We start from the raw sequence: 20966 nt of genomic DNA, 5'->3' as shown, positions 1-20966 counted from the left end.
GACTTCATGGGATTTCATTTATGATGTGCTATGGGAAATTGGGATTAGAGGTAAATTACTTGTTCTTATCATGCAGTGCATTAAGTCTGTCAGATACCAAGCCATTCTCAATGGTGAGCTTACTGGAAGATTCTCTCCTAGTGTTGGGATCAGACAAGGTGACCACTTCTCCCCCTACATCTTTGTTCTGTGCATGGAAAAATGTTCCCATATTATCAATGATCATGTTTCCTCTGGAACTTGGAAGTCTGATAAGGTTGCCAGAAATGGTCCTGCTATATCCCACCTCTTCTTTGCTAGTGACCTTATTTTATTTGGGGAAGCCTCTATCCACCAAGCTAAGCTTATGAAGCATTGTTTGGATTTATTTTGTGGTGCCTCGAGTCAGCAAGTTAATTTTGATAAATCCAGAATTTGCTGCTTTCCTAATACTGATTCCGGGATTGCTTCTACTATTGCTAATATTTGTGGGTCTCCCGTTACTGATTGTCTTGGAAATTATCTTGGTGTTCCCTTGATCCAGTCTAGAATTACCAAGGATACTTACTCTGGGATTGTTGACAAAGTGCAGCGTAGATTGGCTTCCTGGAAGAGTCACACTTTATCTATGGCAGGTAGATTAACTTACTTGCATGCTGTTACCTCAGCTATTCCAATTTATACTATGCAAACTATTGATGTTCCCATGTCTACTTGCAACCAGTTTGATAAGCTTGACAGGGATTTTTTGTGGGGTTATACTAGTGATAAAACTAAAATTCACCTTGTTAATTGGGACACTATTTGTCAACCTAAGAGCTTCAGTGGTCTAGGCATAAAAAAGACCCATTGTATGAACTAGGCTTTACTTGCCAAGACTGGTTGGAAAATTGTCCAAAAGGATCAGGGTCTTTGGTCTCAAGTTCTTAATGGTAAGTATCTAAAAGATCAAAGTTTGCTTTATGCCCCAAATCTCAAATTCCTTAATTGCTCTAGTACTTGGAAAGGTATTTTATTTGGTTCTCAAATTGTCTCTAAAGGGCTTAAATGGAGAGTTGGTAATGGTGACAATATCTTGTTTTGGAAAGATAATTGGGCAGGTTGTGGGCCTCTTAAGAACTTCGACACTATTTCCCTTTCCGATGATTTGCTTGGGCCGGTTGTCTCCCCTTGGATATGGTGCAGAAAAATCATTGTATTCATGCAAGGTTGAATCATACTGAGGCGGACTCTTGTATATTGCTTACCTCCAATGGTGAATTTTCGGTGAAAACGACTTATCTCTCTTTGTTTACTAAGGAGACTAATCATACTTGGAATTGGGATACTATTTGGAAGCTGCATGTTCCTCCAAAGATATAAACCTTTGTTTGCCTCTGTTTCAAGGTAAGCTTCTAACCAATGTCCAACGTGTAAGAAGGAACTTAGCTTCCAATCCTAATTGCCCTTGTTGCAATGTTTCCATGGAGTTCTTGGACCATCTTTTTCGCAGGTGTAGTCATGCGGCTAGAATGTGGAATTCCATTGGTATTCCTAATCAAATTGCTTACTCTTTCTCTATGGATTTTAAGGACTGGCTTTTCATCAATATTAAGGCTAGTTTCAGTTGCATGCAAGGTATCCTTTGGTCCTCTCTATTCTTGGCCTCCCTGTGGTTTTGTTGGAAATAGCGATGTAAGAAAGTGTTTGATGTCAACTTTACTCCTCCTCATTGGCCCCACATTCCAATCATAAAATTTACTAGGGAGTGGCAGGTGGCTAACTGCTCCAGGAATTCTAAGACTTCCAAACAAATTCTTAAGTTACATTGGTCTCCTCCTTGTGCTGGCTGTTTTAAAATTAATGTGGATGGCAGTTGGTGAGATGGGATCTATTTGTGCTGGAGGCATCATAAGGGACTCTAAGGGTGGATGGATCACAAATTTGGGGTGTGGTAAAATCCTTGAAGCTGAATTATGGGGTGTTTTTAGAGGTTTACTCTTTATGTGGAACGAAGGTATCCAAAGAATTAAAGTGGAATGTGACTCTTTTACTGCTGTCTCCTTAATTAATGGAGAGACTAGGCCTAGTCACCCTCTCTCTAGCCTCATCCATAGTTGCAAAGACATGCTTTTGCATGACTAGGAGTGTTCCATCTCTCATATTTATAGAGAACAAAACATTGTTGCTGACCATATAGCTCATATGGGTCAAAGTTCCAATTTGGGTTATCATGTTGTTGATCTTCCCCCTCCTTCTATTGTAAGCCTTTTGGCAAATGACTCTGTTAGGATGACCACTACTAGGCTTGTCCCAGTGTAGTTTTCTTTTTGGTTTTCTCTTTGGCTTCGGCCCTCCTTGTAACCGAAAAGAAAAAAAGATCCCGAACACCTTGAGTTGGAAGAAGAAAATCATGATAAAATTGAGAAACCATTGAAGATAAAGTGGCACAAGATACTTGTCATGGGACTGTCAAATATTTTAAATTAGCTAGATTAAAGAATAGAAGTAATATGTAAGCCTTGCTTTTTTCTATAGGTACATTAGTCAATCGTACTTGGATAGAAAGTAATTGCTACTTGAAGCAAAAAGTGCTTTGCAATCTTACTACAGTAAGCGATTTGAAGTAGAATCTCAACAGTTTACGTGCAATAAAAGAAAAAAAAAGGGTTAAGACGGACATCTAAAAATATAGAGTCATGACCCAAATGCCCATAAATGAAGTGATGCCTCGAATTAAAACATAATCAGATAAATATGATTTTTTTTCTGTCAAATCAGATAACTATGATTTGCTAGAGGCCTATTTCTCTCTCTCTCACTTCATTTGTGGGACATATTAATTTTCCTTTTCTTGGTTAAATTTCAAATTAATAACAGAATTATGTATATATCTATAAAGGGGGGCAAGAGATAAAGAGGAAAAAGAAAAGGAGTAAACTTGCAAAATCTACTCTCATTCCTCTAAATTAAATCATTTTCAAATCTCTCTCTCTCTATTAATCGTCCGCTTTCCAAGAGATGTCAAGCCGAGCCTCTTTCTCTCTATAAGCACAAATTAGGGGTGGGCATTGGGCGAAGGGAACGACAAAAATGGACCAACCAAACCAATTGGGTTAGTTTGGTACGGTTTTTATCAAATTGTTTGATCCGGTCTGATGTTTTGAAATTGACCAATTTACCCAAACTAGACCGGACGATGTTCACAAGCCATATATTATAAAATAATATATATACACCCGCATGAGATAAGAGGAAAGAGAAAATGAGTAAACCCTTTAAAATCTACTCACATTTCTCTAAATTAAATATTTTTCAAATCTCTCTCTCTCTCCATTGGTCGTCCACTTTCCAAGAGATGTTGGGTCGGGTCTCTCTCTCTCTCTCTCTCTCTCTCTCTCTCTCTAAGTATAAATTAGGGGTGGGCAATTAGGCTAAGAACCCAACAAACTACCTAAACCAAACTGATTTGGTTCTGTATTTTTTTTAAAATTTTTAAAATTTAATTTTGGTTTCAACCCAAACCAAACCGATTGATCCAATTTGGTTTACGGTTTGATGTTTTGAAATGACTAGTTCCCAAGACCAAACGTTACATTGTTCACAAGCCTTATATTATAAAACAAAAAAACAAAAAACAAAAAAAAACAAAAAAACAAAAAAACCCTCAAAAGATAAGAAGAAAAAGAAAAGGAGTACACCCTTCAAAATCTACTCACATTTCTCTCAATTAAATAATTTTCAAATGTCTCTCTCTCTCCCTCTATTGGGCGTCCGCTTTCCAAGAGATGTCGAGCCGAGCATCTCTCTCTATAAGCATAAATTAGGTGTGGGCATTTAGACCGAGAACCCGACAAATCAGCCGAAACAAACCAATCGGGTTGGTTTGGTCCTATTTTCATTTATTGGTATTATTTAATTTCAATTTCAACCCAAACCAAATCGGTTGATCCGGTTCGGTATACGGTTTGATGTTTTGAAATTGACCGGCTTCCCCGAACCAAACCGGTCACTATTCACATGCCATATATTACCAAAAATATATACCCTCATGAGATAAGAGGAAAGAGAAGGAATAAACTTGCAAAATCTACTTTCATTCCTCTAAATTAAATCATTTTCAAATCTCTCTCTCTATTAATCGTCCGCTTTCCAAGAGATGTCGAGCCTAGCCTCTCTCTATATAAGTATAAATTAGGGGTGGGCATTTAGATCAAGAACCTAACAAACCAAACGAACCAAAGGAGGTGGGCATTTAGATCGAGAACCTAACAAACCAAATGAACTAAAGGAATCAGGTTGATTTGATCCCTTTTCTTTTTATTTGATTTCGGTTTCAATACAAACTAAACACCGTTGATCGGTTTAATTTACAATTTGATGTTTTGAAATTGGGCGATTTACCTAAACCAAACCAGTCACAGTTTACAAGCCATATATTACAAAAAATTCATTCCCTCATGATTCCTCGAACCCCATTCCTCCTCCTCCTTAGGATCAAGTCCTCTAACAACCGGAGAAATTACCCCTCTTGTGGTTTATAGATATAACAATAATATTTAAGGGAAATGACCCTCAGTGCCACCCCTTTAATAATTTTAACTAAAAATGCCATCCCTTCCCAATTTTTTTATAACTATCAACTATAAATAGAAAATTATTGTACCCTTATTGCTCTCCTAACACATTTTCTGAAATTGACTTCCCGCCCATCAGCTCTCCGTCGCTCAATCTCTTCATCTTCACTCTCTGGTCACTCTGCTCTCACTCTCTCGTCTCTCAGCTCTAACTCTCTCATCTCTCGTCGCTCAGCCTTCGTCACTCTAAACCTGTCTTCTGTCCCATGAAATCGTGCATCGAAGAACAACGCCATCATTCACAGCAAACAGGTACTGTTCATCGGAATTCTTTTACGGCTTAGGGTTTATGGGTTTGTTTGAAATTGGTTGCGGGGTTGTTTGAAATTGGTTTAGGGTTTGGGGGTTTCTCTGAAATTGGTTTAGTGGGTTTTCTGAAATGGGTATAGGGTTTAGGGGTTTCACTAAAATTGGTTTTGCTTTAACTCTGTTTGCTAACTTAAGGGCTTGCATATTGGATATGGATAAGTTCTCTATGTTTTCATATTCTCTTGTGATTATTTGGAATTTCAGTTTGGGGATGAATATTCAATGTCTAAACAAAGGGCAAGAACCATATGTGGTGTAATATGAGTTCTTTAAAAGTCTTTGTTTTGTGCTTGATCATTGTATGCTTAAAACAAAGCGGGAAATGAGTGAAGATGGGAACATGCCACCAGGTGTGGTTTAGAAATGGGGCCATGGATTTTGCTATAAGCTAACTCTTTAAGCTTTTGCTTGTCTTTTTTGTCTATGGATAGTTAGACAACTCTGTTTATGAGGTGAACTTTTAATTTTTTAATTGTACATGTGTAAGAAACATTTTTACAGTTTTGATGGTTTATTTATTCATTTATCTTTCATATTGATAACACATACAATACATACAAACCTCTGATTTTGTTAGAAAAAAAATGAAGGATGGTGCCAATGTCATTAATTTCCTTACATTTGAAAGGAGGGCATATTGGAGTCATGATTGTGGTTGCCACTAATTGATAGGATGTTCCATGACATTATCGTTGAAGTCAATAAATTGTTTCTCTTGTCTTCTTGTTGAATTGTTACAATTGAAACACTGCTCTGCACATTCCTATTGTAGCTTAAATTGTCATGATTATCACAGTGTTTGGAGATGTATGCGTAGATATTTAGTTAATTGTCAATGATCATGGAAGGTAAAGACTTAAATCCTTGTGAGACAGAAATTGGAGTGAGTGACCAGTAATTTGAAGGACACATGAAAAACAGAGTGAGAGACAAGTAGTTTAATGGCATTTTTTAGGAAGCCTTGTGAAGAGAAAATATAAAAGAAGGAAGTGGGAAAATATAATGGCACTCTCTCTTTCTCTCTTTGCAGTCAATGTTAGGGTTTGTTGAGGGGGTTCTTGAAGGTGAAAGAGAGGGTTGCTTCGTTAAATGCTCTCTCCCTTCAACAATCTCTCAGTTCCGTCTCTTTTCATGTTTTCAATGGACGTCTTTCTCTTCTTCTCTGCTCTTTCAGGGCCTCAAAAAACCCAAATTCTTGGTTTCGGTTCCGACTTTTTTCACATACTTCCTCCTCATTCTCAATCCTCTCACAGACAGAATTCGAGCTTTTGTTTAGGTGTTTCTGCGATTTCCAATTCGGGTCTGTGCATGCAAAACGAGTGATTCTAAGGTAGGTTTTGTATTTGTTATTGACTAGTTTGTCTTTTTGTACGGTTTTCATTTGAAAAGGATCATTTCACTAACCTATGACTGATTTTGTGAAGTTTAGTAATTAGAGAGATTGCAAATTTCTGTATTTTAACTGTGAATGACTTCATGCTTGGATGAAACTTCTATTGGTCTGATTGATTTTCATGCTATGGATGACGAAGTGCCTCAAGTTGCTATTTGTCATGTAGGATTGGTTCGTTTGTGATGCGTGTTTTCAGTTTCATTTTATGATGCATATTTAGTGTGGGAATTTATTGTGGTTCATGTGCTGTAATTTGTGTTTAATTTTCACTTAATATCCTATAATAGGCCGTTGAATTGTGTATTGCTTGTTATTGTCCACATTGCAACGGACTGAATTTTTTTTAATAATAATGCCGTGCAGGGAAACATGGTATCGCCAATTAAGTTGATGATTGGAGAGGAAGATAAGTTCCAAGGAAAAGCATTGGCGCTATCCCATACAAAGAGTGCAATAAGTACGATAAAAGAGAAATTCAGTGAGCAACAGCTACGAACCTTCGAAGAGAGTTGTTTTGGGCATCTCCTACTCATCGAGGACACGAAGTGGGCGTCGCCAATTGTACACGGATTGTTCTGAGAAAGCTGATCCGAAGGTACTGTTTCCCAAGTGAACGGGATCAAATTCATTGTTGGCAATAAGGTGATCAATTCACACCGCAGCAATTTTGCGCCGTCCGAGGGCTAAGGTTTGGAAACCTTCCCTTTATTCCGCTTCGATGTGACAAGCTGCTCATTGAAAAGGAAGTATTTTGGCAACAATAAAACAGTGAGCCTGTTGGAATTAGAAAAAGCCTTCATATTGCGCTGATCACGGATGATGCATTGAAGCTTCGGCTTTGTATACCATTGTGTTTGTGCTGTTGGGCAGTGAAAAACATGTCCACATTGACATGCGATATTTGAAGTTGGCGGAAGACCTTGAAGATTTTGGGAAATATCCATGGGGCTGTGTGTCTTATGCGAGACAAATCGTCCTTCTTGAGAGAACCTGTGTGCGATTACAGTAGTGAAAGGGCCCAAAAGCGAAAACAAACAAATCTAAAAGCAAGTAAAGACAACGGCGTTGGTAGACCAAGAGAGTACCACCTGAAGGGTTTTGCCTTTGCACTTGGGTGAGCACATTTCGATTCTGTTGAAGTTAAATATCATTTGTTTACAGTAATGGGAGAGAGAGAGAGAGAGAGAGAGAGAGAGAGAGATTAGGAGAAGCTTGCATTGGAGGAGCAAAACATCATTTGTTCATGTTTATTTTCTGTAATTATTACTTATTTGGGGGATTCATTGGTTTAGTTGTTGAAGGATGAAGGCGAATAAAAGGAACTCATCCCTTTATTGTTTTTGTGATTCTTTTGACTAATGATATTACATTTGTGTGTGTGTGTTGGTAGATATTTTGTGTGAGAGAGGCAGAGCGAGAGAGAGAGAGAGAGAGCAAATTGGGTGGCTGTATCTACGGCGGCTATGGTATTTAAAAAATGAATTCTACAAACAAATAAAATAATTTGCAAAGTTAAAAAATTGATGGGAAAGGGGAGAAACATTCAAGGGAGGGGGTCAGGGGTAGAAGGGAATTCAAGAATAGAAAATGGACAGAAGGTTTTATTTTATTTAATTAGTAATATTATTCTGATTTTGCTGAATATTTTATCATTAATATTGATGATGAGCCCCGTGTTTTTCTATCAACAACCCTAAGTTAACACTAATTACCTCATTATAGAAATAAGTTGTCAGAAAAACAAGTTTACATTTTCACTCCTTTATGTAAGTGGGGGATATTGGATATTAGGAAATAATCTTTTTTCCTGATTTGTGTTGAATGCTCTTAGTGTTGAAATATAATCACATTACACTTTGATTTCTGTTGAAATATAATCTCACATTACACTTTTGATTTACATTTGAAATATAATCACATTACTTTGATTTATTTGAAATATAATCACATCTGTTGAAATAATCACATTACTTTGATTTCTTAGAGAAGTCATTTTCTATTTTCATTCTGTCTATTTTAAATGATGTAATGAGAACCATTAGATCATAGTCTAGGTGGATTCTGTAGCTTAGATTTGGTATGACACGTGTAAGCACCTAATAAGGTGACAGTTGTAATTACATTAGAAGAGAATCACATTTCTCTCTCTTCGGACACACTATATAGCTGCAGATTGTAAGAATTCAATACAACATGATTGCCTTCCTCATTTCTCTTCATTGTCTCTAGCTAAAATCTCCAGAAAATACATCTCTTCCTAATCTGAAAATACATATACAAACTGAGAATTCTAACAGACTAATGACTAATGTGGCCCGAACCACTTTTAGCCTCTGCATCTCTAGATGGCTGTATTTCTTTTAACTTTTGTCAATCATACGGCAAGGTTTAGACTGCAATTAATACATGCTAATTATTTATCTTTATTGTATTCTTGGCTTTTCATTCCCTATTTAAGGTTATAGCATGTGATCTCTAAGGCTTTTCTTCCTCATACCAGATTTGGGCTTACGAGGTATTTCCAGCGTTGGCTGCACTACATTTGGTGGTGCACGAACATAATGCCTACATCCCTCGTATACTACATTGGAGGAGCAACACTTGGCGCGTTTTTTGAGCTAATGAGCCAAGTATTCGAGAACCGTGAGGTTAGTTCAGTTTGTAATGATAATCTTAGGCATATGAAAATCTAATATAATCAGTTTACTGATATGTCTATTGTCTGCGTAAATTGCAGGTTGATGTGCAACTTATTCGGCCATACATGGTGAAGCAGCCCGTATTGGACTTGGGGTGGCAGTGTTGACAACAGCTTGAAGAACTTGTTGATTGTTTAGCGATGGCTGAACACAAAACCAACACGTCTGCCTCGATGAAGAAAAAGATGAGGACATTGAAGAAACTGCAAGCCTTCAGTCGTCTTCTAAGGCAAGCATTACCTATTTTCCAAGATATATGTCATAATACAATAGGAAATTAGCTGTTGTTTTGTTCGGATATATTTTATTCCAATATTGTAACACTTGCATTCCAAGCTGAATGCGAGGGTCAAATAAGCGTCCAGCGGAGTTCGCACTTTGAGCGTGACTTTCAAAGGATGAAGGATGACTTCTCCAAAGTTTCAGTTCAAATCAGGCCCTCCATAGTGCAGTGGCTGAGTTGGAAGAAGCATCTGGAAGAGTCATCCAAAGTTGAAAGAAATAACAAGTGTGTCGAGGATTTCCGCAACACACTTGCTGCAATGGAGCATTATTTTAAGGTGGAGATAGAGCAGCTGCGAAAACAAGATGGTGGGGTGAAAGAAGCTTGGGAAGGACGTGAGGACCTGGGTACTCCTCGTATGAAGGAAGGAGGCGACAATGACTTGTCGCCATTACATGACAATGTCAGTCCGCCTACAAAACCGGCAGCAATGGAAACACAAGTCCCCAGTGATGGAGCCGAACCTTCCGCAGCCATGGTCACTCTAGTTCCTGACTTACAAGTGCATGAAGCACTGCGCATGCACAATCCGAAGGCTGCCGACCGGAAGATGTGGCGGGTGTGGTGAAATCTGCCAAAGACTTATGTTTTTGTTAGAAGATTGGAAAAGAGCTGACAGTGTGCCATCGGCAGCTCCGATGAATCCTCCAAGTATACCTACAATTAGTATGGCTGGCGATGAAGAAGGTAGTTTAAGTGTTGAAAAAAAAGAAGTGGAAGGTAAAGGGTGTAAACGAGAGCGCCCGGCCGGACATTATTAAGTCCATTTCTGATCCTTTGAGGAAGAAGAGGACAATGGCGTCGGATCTTGCAACCCGCCATCTTTTGATCCATCAAAACGCTGCCCATTGAAGATGTGAAAGCGATAATAGAATTTTACTGCTCGTGGAAAAATGATATCGAGTTCGGATTCTTGACCTTGAAATCAATCCAAGCCGTATTAATATGCATCTGAATATTTGTCATTACCGAAGTCGAATGATGAGATCAGTCAAATGCGTAACGGTTGCAAGTTTGCCTTTTGTAGTGTGCAGGTGCAGCTTGAAGCATTTTCCGTGGGCGCTGATTTTTTCTATAAACTCATCGATGAAACGGCATGGATTAGCTCAAGGGTAAAAATACACACATCTCTTCTTTTTTATGATAATTCAATTGTTTTCTCTCCTTTTGTAAGTGTACAATTGTCTGAAAATGTGCTCATATTATATGTCAACTTTCAGCACCTGGAAATGGCAACCTTTCTTATCCGCAAACGGCAACTCTCTCATCCGTTGCTATTTGGAACCGACTGGACAACGGCAGATTATGCCTTGCAGGTACACTTTTTACCATGTTACATTCACTGCTTCATTTGCTTTTGGTTGTCATTGTGTAATATGGTTTCATTTCAACGTCTGCAGCAATTCCTAGAGCCGTTAAAAGCGACTGGCAAGACACGTGGATCGAAGAAGGCATTGCGTCAACACCATGACTTTCCAGCCAACAAGCTGAAGAATGTACATCACTTTGTGAATGGTACGTGGCAACACGGCTATGCCCAATCTTGGAAAAAAGTCCGCAAAGTCTATTTTCCATATAATCTTCGAGAGTCCCATTGGGTTGCAATCGAAATTGATTTAAATCGACAAACTGCAACCGTGTATGACTCCTATGTTGAATATACCAAACCTTGAAGTGGTTACATACTTCGCAGCTTTGTTAGCGATCGCTTGCACGCGTGCTCTACAATATGAAGTTTTATGAAGAATCAGAGGTTGAAGAGGTGAAGCAAAAGGGGCTGCAGATGTCGAGCTTTACGCCATTCTCAGTTTGCATCATTGGAGGTGTGCCACAACAACGAGATGGGTAAGAATTGTGAATGTAGTTCATTTTAGTTAATTTTTTCAAATTTTTATATAAATGCAGTTGTCATTTTCCAACTTATTGGCCTCACATACGTCTTGCGGAATCATGACCGTTCAATTCATCGAGCATCTCGGATCTTTGGGCTTCGGTGCATAAAATTGACCCGTCGAAGATCAAATATTACCGACTGAAGCTTGCAATAGAGGGTTTAAGGGGGGAGGCATATTTATGAGGTAAATTTCTTAATGTTTGTCAATTGACCTCAGTGCGACTTATGACTGGTTAATTCACTTTGCTCATTATTTATGTTAGGAACTCCTTTGTATGAAGATGTAGACGTGGAAGCTTTGCTGGCCCTACTTTCGCTTGTAATCCTACCTTTTTGCCATAGCTAGTTGGTTTTGTTAGTATTGCGAGGTGTAATATTGTACAATCTAGAAGCAGTGGCTAATTGCCTTACATGGCACACACACTGTTTCGATTTTGAAGGTTAACTATTTTGGACACCTCCATATGTAAATATTGTTGCTGTTTATGGATGCTTTTGTAGTTGCTCTTTATGGATGCTGTTATAGTTGGTGTTAATGGATGCTTTTATAGTTGCTGGTTTTGGATGCTTTTTTTAGTTCCTGTGTATGGATGCTTAAGAATGGTTCATTCTCTGACTTGATCGTAATACTTCAGGCAGTTTTCTTACTTTATTTAGGAGCTTATGTCTTGTTGCTGAAAAAATGTATGGATTTGTGTTTATTCCTGTTTTGCTTGCTCATTCATTATGACTCAGAACCAACCTTTGTATTCAGCTTGCATTGGCATAAGAAAACATGAGGGGTATTTGCTTTCAAGTGTGTGATGTGGCATATGATCACAATATACTTCTCATATGGTGGCAATATACATGCAATATGTATGCAATACCAATACAATATAAAGCAATATACATACAATATGTATACAATACGAAGGCAATATTAAGCAATATACATACAATATGTATACAATACCAAGGCAATATTAAGCAATATACACGCAATATAACAGCAATATGAAGTCAATCTACATAGAATACACACACATCAAAAAGTACGACTACATTTGACAGATGCAAACCAAATCGCCTCCGAACCTTAACAATCCTATTCCGCGAAGGAAAAACGAAGGCACCAAAACATCCATGTACTCGGGTGAGATGAACTGCAGCAGCACTTACCCTTACTACAGGTCCATGAAAAGATCAATGTCTTTGTGCTTTCTCCTCGCTGCATGCACGAGGCTATGATGAGCCATTCCCTCAGCACCCATATTCACACCGGACACGGTACATCAATTTCACTCCAATTGTAGTCTGGTGAAATGACCGACGCATAATCTCGAAACATTTCGAAGCCGTTGTTGAAACATTCAACCATTTCATGGTTAAATTCTTCAGATTTGGTGAATTTTTCAACGGCATTTTCTTTATCTCTTCAATTTCAACTTCAACGACTCTAACTCTTTGCTCCGACTGTTTGCTTTTAAAGTTTGCTTCACTTCTCGAGCATATGCTTTGTTCAACTTGTTGGCCAAATTTCCCATAACTTGGCCATGAATATCACATTTAGTCTCCCACCAATCTGTTGCCTTAGACAAATATTGGAGGTCGTGCTTGACGGCTGAGATTTTGTCAAGCGGATCACTGCTCTCAGCCTCACTTCCAGATGAAGTGGGATCATGATTGGGAGTCGGAGGTGGAGATGGGAATGGCACATGCCATGGCTGGTCCCCCGGGTAACTGCCATGCTCGTTTGGAGGGCGTACATCCGACATCTTGAACTATTGATGGGGACAATTCACACCTGGCGACTGAATGTTTGCATTTGAGTACGACTCATTACCTTTCTGAGGTTGAAGAAGTTGGCTAAGTTGCAATTATTGATAGGAAGGTTGAGTTATATGTAGGAATTGATATGAAGTACATTCGGTATGTAGGTGGTGCATTCAATTGATGGGATTGCAAAGTAGACCATTAACTCGTTGGGTGTAATTCACAGCAGTAGAGCATTACATTAACAACAATAAAATGGGCTGAGAAACGGAAAAAAGCTAACCTTCATGGGAAATTGGAAATTGTGGATTTGAACCCAAACTAGGACCATGTAACTAAGCATTTATTGCGAATTTCAGAACAGTAAAGTGGAACATAGCAAAATAGCAAATTACCAAAAGTGCAAACTTGGAAAATGAGAAATAAGGAAACTTGGAAAATTGGAAATAGAACAAAAGGAAAATTGGAAATACGAAAATACGAAAATACAAAAAAATGGAAGCTTGGAAATTTGGAAAAGTGGAAATAGGAAAAAAGGAAAATTCTAAACAGGAAACTAGGAAATAGGATAAAAGGACACTTCAAAAATTGGGTCATTGGAAACTAAAGACCCTTGGAAAATTGGAAAATTGGAAATTGAACAAAAGGAAACTTGGAAAATAGGAAAAAGGCAAAAAAGGAAACTCTGAAAACATGAAAATTCGAAAAATCGAAATAGGAAATAGGAAAAAAGGACACTTGGAAAATAGGCAAATTCGCAAATTGGAAAATTTAAAATTGGATAATTGGACTATTGGACTATTGGATAACTGGATAATTGGAAATTAGGAAATAAGGCAACTTTGAAAATAGCAAAATTGGAAATCGAACAAAAGGAAAGTTAGCAAATTGGAAAATTGGAAATAGGAAAAAAAGGAAACTTAGCAAATAGGGCAATTGGAAAAAAGCAAATTGGATCATTGGACAAAAACAGAAAATTGGATAAATGGAAATAGGAAACAGGGACACGTGGAAAATAGGTAAATTGGAAACGAATTGAAATTGTGGAAATGGGAAATAAAACAATTACCATATTGGACAATTGTATTTACTTTCTCAATTAGGCAAAGTAGGCAACTTATTTTAATTACATAATGGGAAAATAGGAACATTGAAAAGATTGGAAAACTGGAAATAGTATAAAAGGAAACTTGGGAAATTGCAAAATACGAAAATGGGAAATAGGAAAAATAGGCACAAATAATGAAAAATTGGATGACACATGGAAAATAGGAAAATATGAAAAATGGAAACATGGAAACGAATTGAGATTGTTGAAATGAGAAATAAGACAATAACCATATTGGTCAATTTGAATGAGTTGGTCAATTAGCCAAATAGGCAAATCCCTTATTTGAATTACATAATGGGAAAATTACCAAGTTCGGAACATCCAAAATAGAAATATATTAGAAAAGTCATACAGTGAATGGTAATAACTCCGCCCAATACTATCCGCCTAAGACTCCGCCAATCCCTCCATAATTACTCCCCTTCATTCCTCCCGCCAATTACTCCCCCTCATTCCTCCCCAATAACTCTCTCAGTTACTCCAGGTCATTAAAGGCTGCCTATATTAATCAACCTAGCTGTTTGAAATGAACACTTCCATCACATTAACTGCAGCCATTACCTTCCCCACGGTTTCCCTCCCATCGCATTTAGACCCCTTTATTTCCAATTAAGTCGTACACCAGCCTACAATAAATATCGAAGACCATGGACCATAACCTCACACCAAACCAAACGATTTCAATTACTGAAGGAGGGAAGAGTGAAACAGAAGGCAAGTCACCCAATTCACTCACTGCAGACTTGGTCCATGGCATGCAGCAATGTCGAGGCAATACAATGTTTTGGAAAAATCTCCATGCAGACATAGTTTCAAAAATTGTGGAGGGCCAAGCTAGATGGGGTGTCATAAAAAACCGCACAATTCGCTCTCGTTATCATGCCCGCATGCATCTCCTACATATAAAGGCAATTAAAGGAAAAATTGAAATTGCCCCTGCCACTGCAATTATGGTATTCAAGGAATCAGAAGAAATGGCCAAGTTGAAGCAACAAGGCGTGGAAGCGGATTGAACTATTTTGTAAGTTTGCAAAAATAGTGGATCCGGTGAAACTGGACAACATGGTGTGGCGGGGTCATGAATTTCATGGGTCGTGGTCGCATGATTGAAGAGTATGCAACTTCAAATTTGTCAATAGCAGGGAAATGGAACTATGAGGTCGCCTCTTTTTGTATTATGTAACGATGGGGTGGCCTGTTGTTGTATTATGTTTTTTTTGGTCGAATGTTGTTGTATTATGTAAGTTTGGAAATAGTATTTTATGGAATGATGATGCCTCTTTTTGTTTTTGTGCGTATACAGTTTATCGGTGTCCAGTTGAGTGGCGATATAGCAGCAATAACTATACAATAAACATGCGTATAATGGCAATATTATGTCAATAAGAGTGCAATAGAGTAGTGATAGGGTTACAATATGATCATATTACAGTACGTAGTCATCAGAATGTTTTTAAAATTATTTGGTCCAAAAAAATACAAAAATACAAAAAATAAAAGTAATTACAACCTGGAAAAAGGATGAATTATACATCCCTTAAAATTCTGCGCGACGAACTCCTCCAGTTACATTTGCGGTCTTCCAGTGCGCGACTCGAACTCCTCCATTCCGTGCGGTCTTCCAATTCTGCCCGCTACGAACTCCTCCAACTGCTGCAGTCTTCCAGTCTGCCCGACTCGAACTCCTCAATTCGCACCTTGCCTATTCATCACACCCGGCCGCATATTCATTACACCATTTGCAGATCTTCCAATTACGCATTGCGGTCTTCAATTCGGCGGCCATTCGGTGTGAGGCCATCTTGTATGCCCAACTTTTGGTCATGCCCGTGAAAAACCTTGGCGCAACTTTGAGTTTCCAGCCCTTCCGAACAAAACCCGATTCTGCGATTTTAGAGAGCATTCAGCCGACCGTATTCTCCTCGTGCCAATCAATATCCCGTGCCCGGATTAGGTGGGTTTCCACCACCCCCAAACAATTACAGACCTTCAAAATGAACTCTATATATATAATGCATGCCTTGTAGCACCATCACATCCCCCTAAATTACAGAAACATGACACCCCAAAACCTCATGCTCCTTCCTCTTTCAACCCCTAAATTATCCATTGGACATGAGCAATGTATTGGGGTTAACATTCGTAATGCTCCTTCAACAACGATATGTAGTCAAACACATAGGACATTTCACCTTGTATTTGGCCCACATGTGGCCTATGCATCGGCCGAATTTGTAATCACAAGAAGGTATAGTCGGAGTATCACGGTAACTGTGTCATAAAGGAATTCAAACAACTTGAATGTTTTGGATCCATTTGGAATTACATTCCAGGCCCTTTAATTTCGCACTCAAATTTTAATAGCAATATGGAAGCAATACCAGTGCAATATATGTACAATAGAATGGCAATCTGGACGCAATACAGCATGCTGTAGCAAAACCCACATTATGCAAATGTAAAAGAATTCCCATTGAACATAACACGAAACCCACCACAAATAAAAGTAAAGTTGACATGACCTACCAAAGCAACAGAAATCATATTGTCTAAGATACATTGCGCACTGGAATAGTGTTTTTACAGGTGCTTTTATTGTGGCCTGCGGAACCACACCTTGAGCACTTTCTTCTAATGGTGCCCTCTCCTTGCGAGGGAATTCTTATCTTCTTTCGTCTGCCTGGCATGACCCTTGCAATGGGAGGCAGCACAACTCGACTTCGAACATCTTCGGGAATATCCCACATTCCGTGAGGCTGTATCGGGTAGATGCTATCCGAATAAGCATCCATCCAGGTTTTCGAGTGTAATACCGAGAAGCCTTTGAGTATACATTTACTTTCAAGAAGCGGCAAACTGCAACTACATGCTTGCAAGGAAGCTGCTCAAGCTGAAACTTTCTACAACTGCAAGTGTTGTTCGTCAAATCTACGAGGCCATCCATATGACCGTCCAAAACATGAAACTGTGCATTATTCGGTTTAACCACATTCATCCTTGCAGCATCCTCCAACCTGTTCCTCAACTTCTTCTCTCCAAAATTGGGGCACAATGTTGTTGTGCACTTCAAAGCCAACTCACGACGTTCGGTGAACCATTTGACAAGGAGATTCATAATTTCCCCTATCAAATGAACCACTGGCAGCGTCCTTGCAAACCTAAGGACTGAGTTGATTGACTCCGCAATATTTGTTGTCATTACATTGTAGCGGCGTCCATCCATGTGAGCTCTAGACCACTTATGTAACCCTGCCTCTTCAAGATATTGAGCAACATGTTCCTTTCGCTTGATCTTGCGAAAATGACAATCAAATTCAGCAATGGAATAAGATTTCGAAGCCTGCTCAAAGTGCATAAGTATTGGATCACGCTTTTTCAACTTGCAAGTGCGTTTCATGTTCCCCTTCATATGATAAAAGCATATGCCATGTTGCGCAGTTGGAAAAACTTTGTTCCACACATTCTGTATGCTAACATTTCGATCAGAAATAATAACAAGATTGGGACACTCACCAATGGCTTCATGAAGTTTAGTGAAAAACCAATGCCATGATGCATCCGTCTCCAAATCCCCGATCCCAAAAGCAAGAGGATATATATTTCGATTACCATCGAATGCATTTGCTACAAACATAACACCCTTGTACTTGGATTTTAAATGAGTGGCATCCACAGCTATCACTGGGCGCATGGAAGAACAAAACCCTCTAATACATGCGCCAACCGCCATAAATAAATACACAAAGTGATTGTTCTCATCAGTTTGGATGTGTGTTTTTGTGCCGGGATTCATACGCTCCAATTCATAGCAATAAGCTGGAAGAATATAATATGCCTCCTCCGCTGATCCTCTAATGGACAATAGAGCTAACTCCCTTGCTTTCCAAGCTTTCGAATAATGGATTCTCAAACCAAAGTTGTGTTTCACATCTCTCATAATGTCACTTGGTGTGTATATTGTCCGAGAATCCTTCAACTTCCTTTTACATGAAGTGGCTACAAGTGCTGCGGTTGCTTGACGATGGTTGTCACTTATGAACCTCAAATCACATTCATGGACAGTTGTACACCTCACAATCATGAAGCTGTATTCTCCAAATCTCGATGCTCGGACCCGCCATGGGCATGGACGTTGACAACAAACCACAAGCAACCTCTTTGTGCAGGAGAATTGCACCTTAAATTCGAAATGGCCTCTTATTGCCGTCAACTGTAACTCCGTCAACAATGCTTTCTTACTAGAGAAAATTTGCCCCTTGTAATTTTGATTCAATCACTAGCGAACACCGCTATCCAAATATGCTTCCCCATCATTTACACCGGCTTCATTGTACCGGTTCTGTTCACCTATTTGATTCCAATAATGTTCACGAATGGGTTCAGATTCTCCTCCTAAACGCATTATTGGCGGTTGGGCAGATGTGTTCAAGCAGCCCAAAATAGGAGGCGAGTACACTGACACTTCATTTCTTTCAGTACCATTATCACCACCATGCATGTCCTCCACCTCGCTAAAATCAATCATATCCATAAAATCTGTCCCTACTTCACCTCCCACATCATTGCCATTTGTATTATTCCAACTTACTTCATTGCTTTCAACAATGGCAACTGAAGAACGACCCATCCGACTACTATTTGTCGTGATATGCATACTATCAACTACATCATTTCTGAGTCCTTTATCTTCTATACTCACGAGTAAGGGAGCTAGTTTTGAAGGTGTTACCTCAGAATTGTACTTCATAAAAAAATTGACATCATCATCATCCTCAATCTTTATGTGCTTCCACTCATTCGAGGCCACCAAAACTGAGAATTTTAAGCAAACCTTGTCTTCCCTGCTGTTTGTATTACCAATCTGATGCACACGGTCCAACAGTTCAGCAAATTTGATGGTCCGTGGAACTATTAAGCCTTTTGAGTCACCCCCTTCGTATTTGCACATCTTCTTCGAGGTGACCCATTTTCCATTGTAGCACACGAGAATAACAATTGTCTCCATGTCTGACCATGACAAAACAACAGTTCATTAACACAATATAACCACAATAACCATGCAATATAACAGCAATATAACAGCAATATAACAGCAATATAACCACAATAACCATACAATATAACAGCAATATAACTACAATAACCATACAATATAACAGCAATATAACAGAATAGAACAAAGAATACGACAGTAAAATAAGAGGAACACTGGTGTAACACATTCAGAATCACACTATACAGATCTACTACATCAAATGGAAAATCCCAACTTTCAAGATTCACATATCCACACCAATCTAAGTGCAATTGGTACAAACCCAGATGAATGAGCATGGATATTCAACAAAACCTAACCCAAAGCAATTAAAGCCAAAACCAATTTCACACAGACCCAAACAATCAAAATGTAACCCATTTCACATAATCCCACTGATATTAAAAGAAAATAACCATCAACCCTACCTTTTCGAGGTCGGCAATCCACTACTGCTTCACGGTTGCAACCAGCTATTCAGAAGACATACCTAAAGGGAGGGGTTCGCGATTCCAAACAGAGAGCAAGACCGAATATGGGGAGAAAGAGACATAACGAAGCTAGAGAGAGAAAGAGCTGCGGTATGAGAAAGAGAGCAAAGACAAAGACAGAGAGTTGTGCTACAGAGAGAGAGAGCCAAGAGAGAGAGAGCTGCGATAGACCTATAGCAAAGAGAAAGCAGTGCTATGCCACAGAGAGAGAGCGAGCGAGAGAGAGACAGAGCTGAGAGAGACCAAAAGTTATGAACTTGCAATAAGTGGCCAATAATGTTATATTTATAGGTGATAGTTTTACAAAAATTGGGAATGGGTGGTATTTTTAGTTAATATTAACAAAGGGGTGGTAGTGAGGGTCATTTCCCAATATTTAATTGTATTTGGGATGAATAAATATTAGAAACAAATGTGGCCTTTTTGCATCGCATGCCTTTTTTTAAATTCTTTTTTGTCTTTCTTCTCTCTCTCTCTCTCTTCTTTTCCTCCTCCTCCTTTTCTCTTCCCTCTGTCTCCGTCTTCTTCTCTGTGTCTGTCTCTATGGCCGTGAATTCGTGGCGTCGTCGTCGCCGTCGTCGACCCTAGATCTCCGTATGTCCTCTCTTTCATTTTCTTTTTCCTTCTTCTTCTCTTTGCCTACATTTCTCCCTTGCTTCTTCTGCGATTCTTCACGATCTACGAGCGTAAGCTGTTTAGGGGTTCAATTTTCGTTTTAAATTTCTGGGGTCATCTGGATAGAGTAATGGGTGCAATATTATAATCATACGGATCAGTTATTGTTTCTTGAAATTTCTTTTGTAGACAACAAGATCACCGTCAAGGACGCCAAGCAGCGGATGACAGAAGTTTTCCGAAGTTCATCTAATCGACCCAGAGAGATTGAGCAGCTGCTGAGAAGGTGGTGGGTGAGTTCATAGTGACTCAGTTGTACAACAGGGTAATGCGTAATGTAGGAGCCTGGCAGCCGGGTACATATTCTAATGCGCAGTGATGATAGGTTTGTTTGTATTTGAAGGTATATGATTAGTAATGATAGCGAGACTGTGGATCATCTGTTTTTGTTTTGTCCTATTGCCTCTTCCCTGAGGGCTAAGTTGTTTCAGGTGGCAGGACTAACGTGGGGTAGCTTCGCATCATATAGTGCGGTGCTTGAAGCTAGATTGAACTTCTTTGGTGATAAAAGAGGAAGGGTTGCGCCATGATGGCAGTTTTTTGGGTAATCTGGGGGTAAAGGAGTAGGAGAATCTTTGAGGACGAGGTAGAGCAGCTTTGGGATCGTATCGAGATTGGGCGTCTGTTTCAGCAGAGTTTAGGGAGATTAGTTTTCAGCCTATCCATCTTGATTGGAAAGCCGTAGCTTTGTAGTGTAGAAGTATTAAAAATTCGAAAGAAAAAAAA

At 39.0% G+C, this 20966-nt stretch overlaps 1 long non-coding RNA gene and 2 pseudogenes across 1 annotated transcript; 1 reads left to right on the top strand and 2 right to left on the bottom strand.

Annotated features, from left to right (window-relative positions):
• The first annotated feature begins 10277 nt into the window (after nucleotides 1-10277).
• LOC148920462 (uncharacterized) lies at nucleotides 10278-10732 on the top strand. Its single transcript, XR_016123717.1, has 3 exons — nucleotides 10278-10391; nucleotides 10500-10595; nucleotides 10680-10732. It is a non-coding gene; the product is annotated as an uncharacterized LOC148920462 (long non-coding RNA).
• Nucleotides 10733-12339: 1607 nt separating this feature from the next.
• On the bottom strand, nucleotides 12340-12930 carry LOC148920461 (uncharacterized; annotated as a pseudogene).
• Nucleotides 12931-16376: 3446 nt separating this feature from the next.
• Nucleotides 16377-19064, bottom strand: LOC148920460 (uncharacterized; annotated as a pseudogene).
• Between the last annotated feature and the right edge of the window lie 1902 nt (nucleotides 19065-20966).

This window comes from Prunus mume, linkage group LG2 (assembly GCF_029339155.1).
Source record: "Prunus mume cultivar Tortuosa linkage group LG2, ASM2933915v1, whole genome shotgun sequence".
In the NCBI taxonomy this organism is placed as follows: domain Eukaryota; kingdom Viridiplantae; phylum Streptophyta; class Magnoliopsida; order Rosales; family Rosaceae; genus Prunus; species Prunus mume.
The sequence above is the reverse complement of the archived record's forward strand: the minus strand, read 5'-3'. Positions and strand labels throughout refer to the sequence as shown.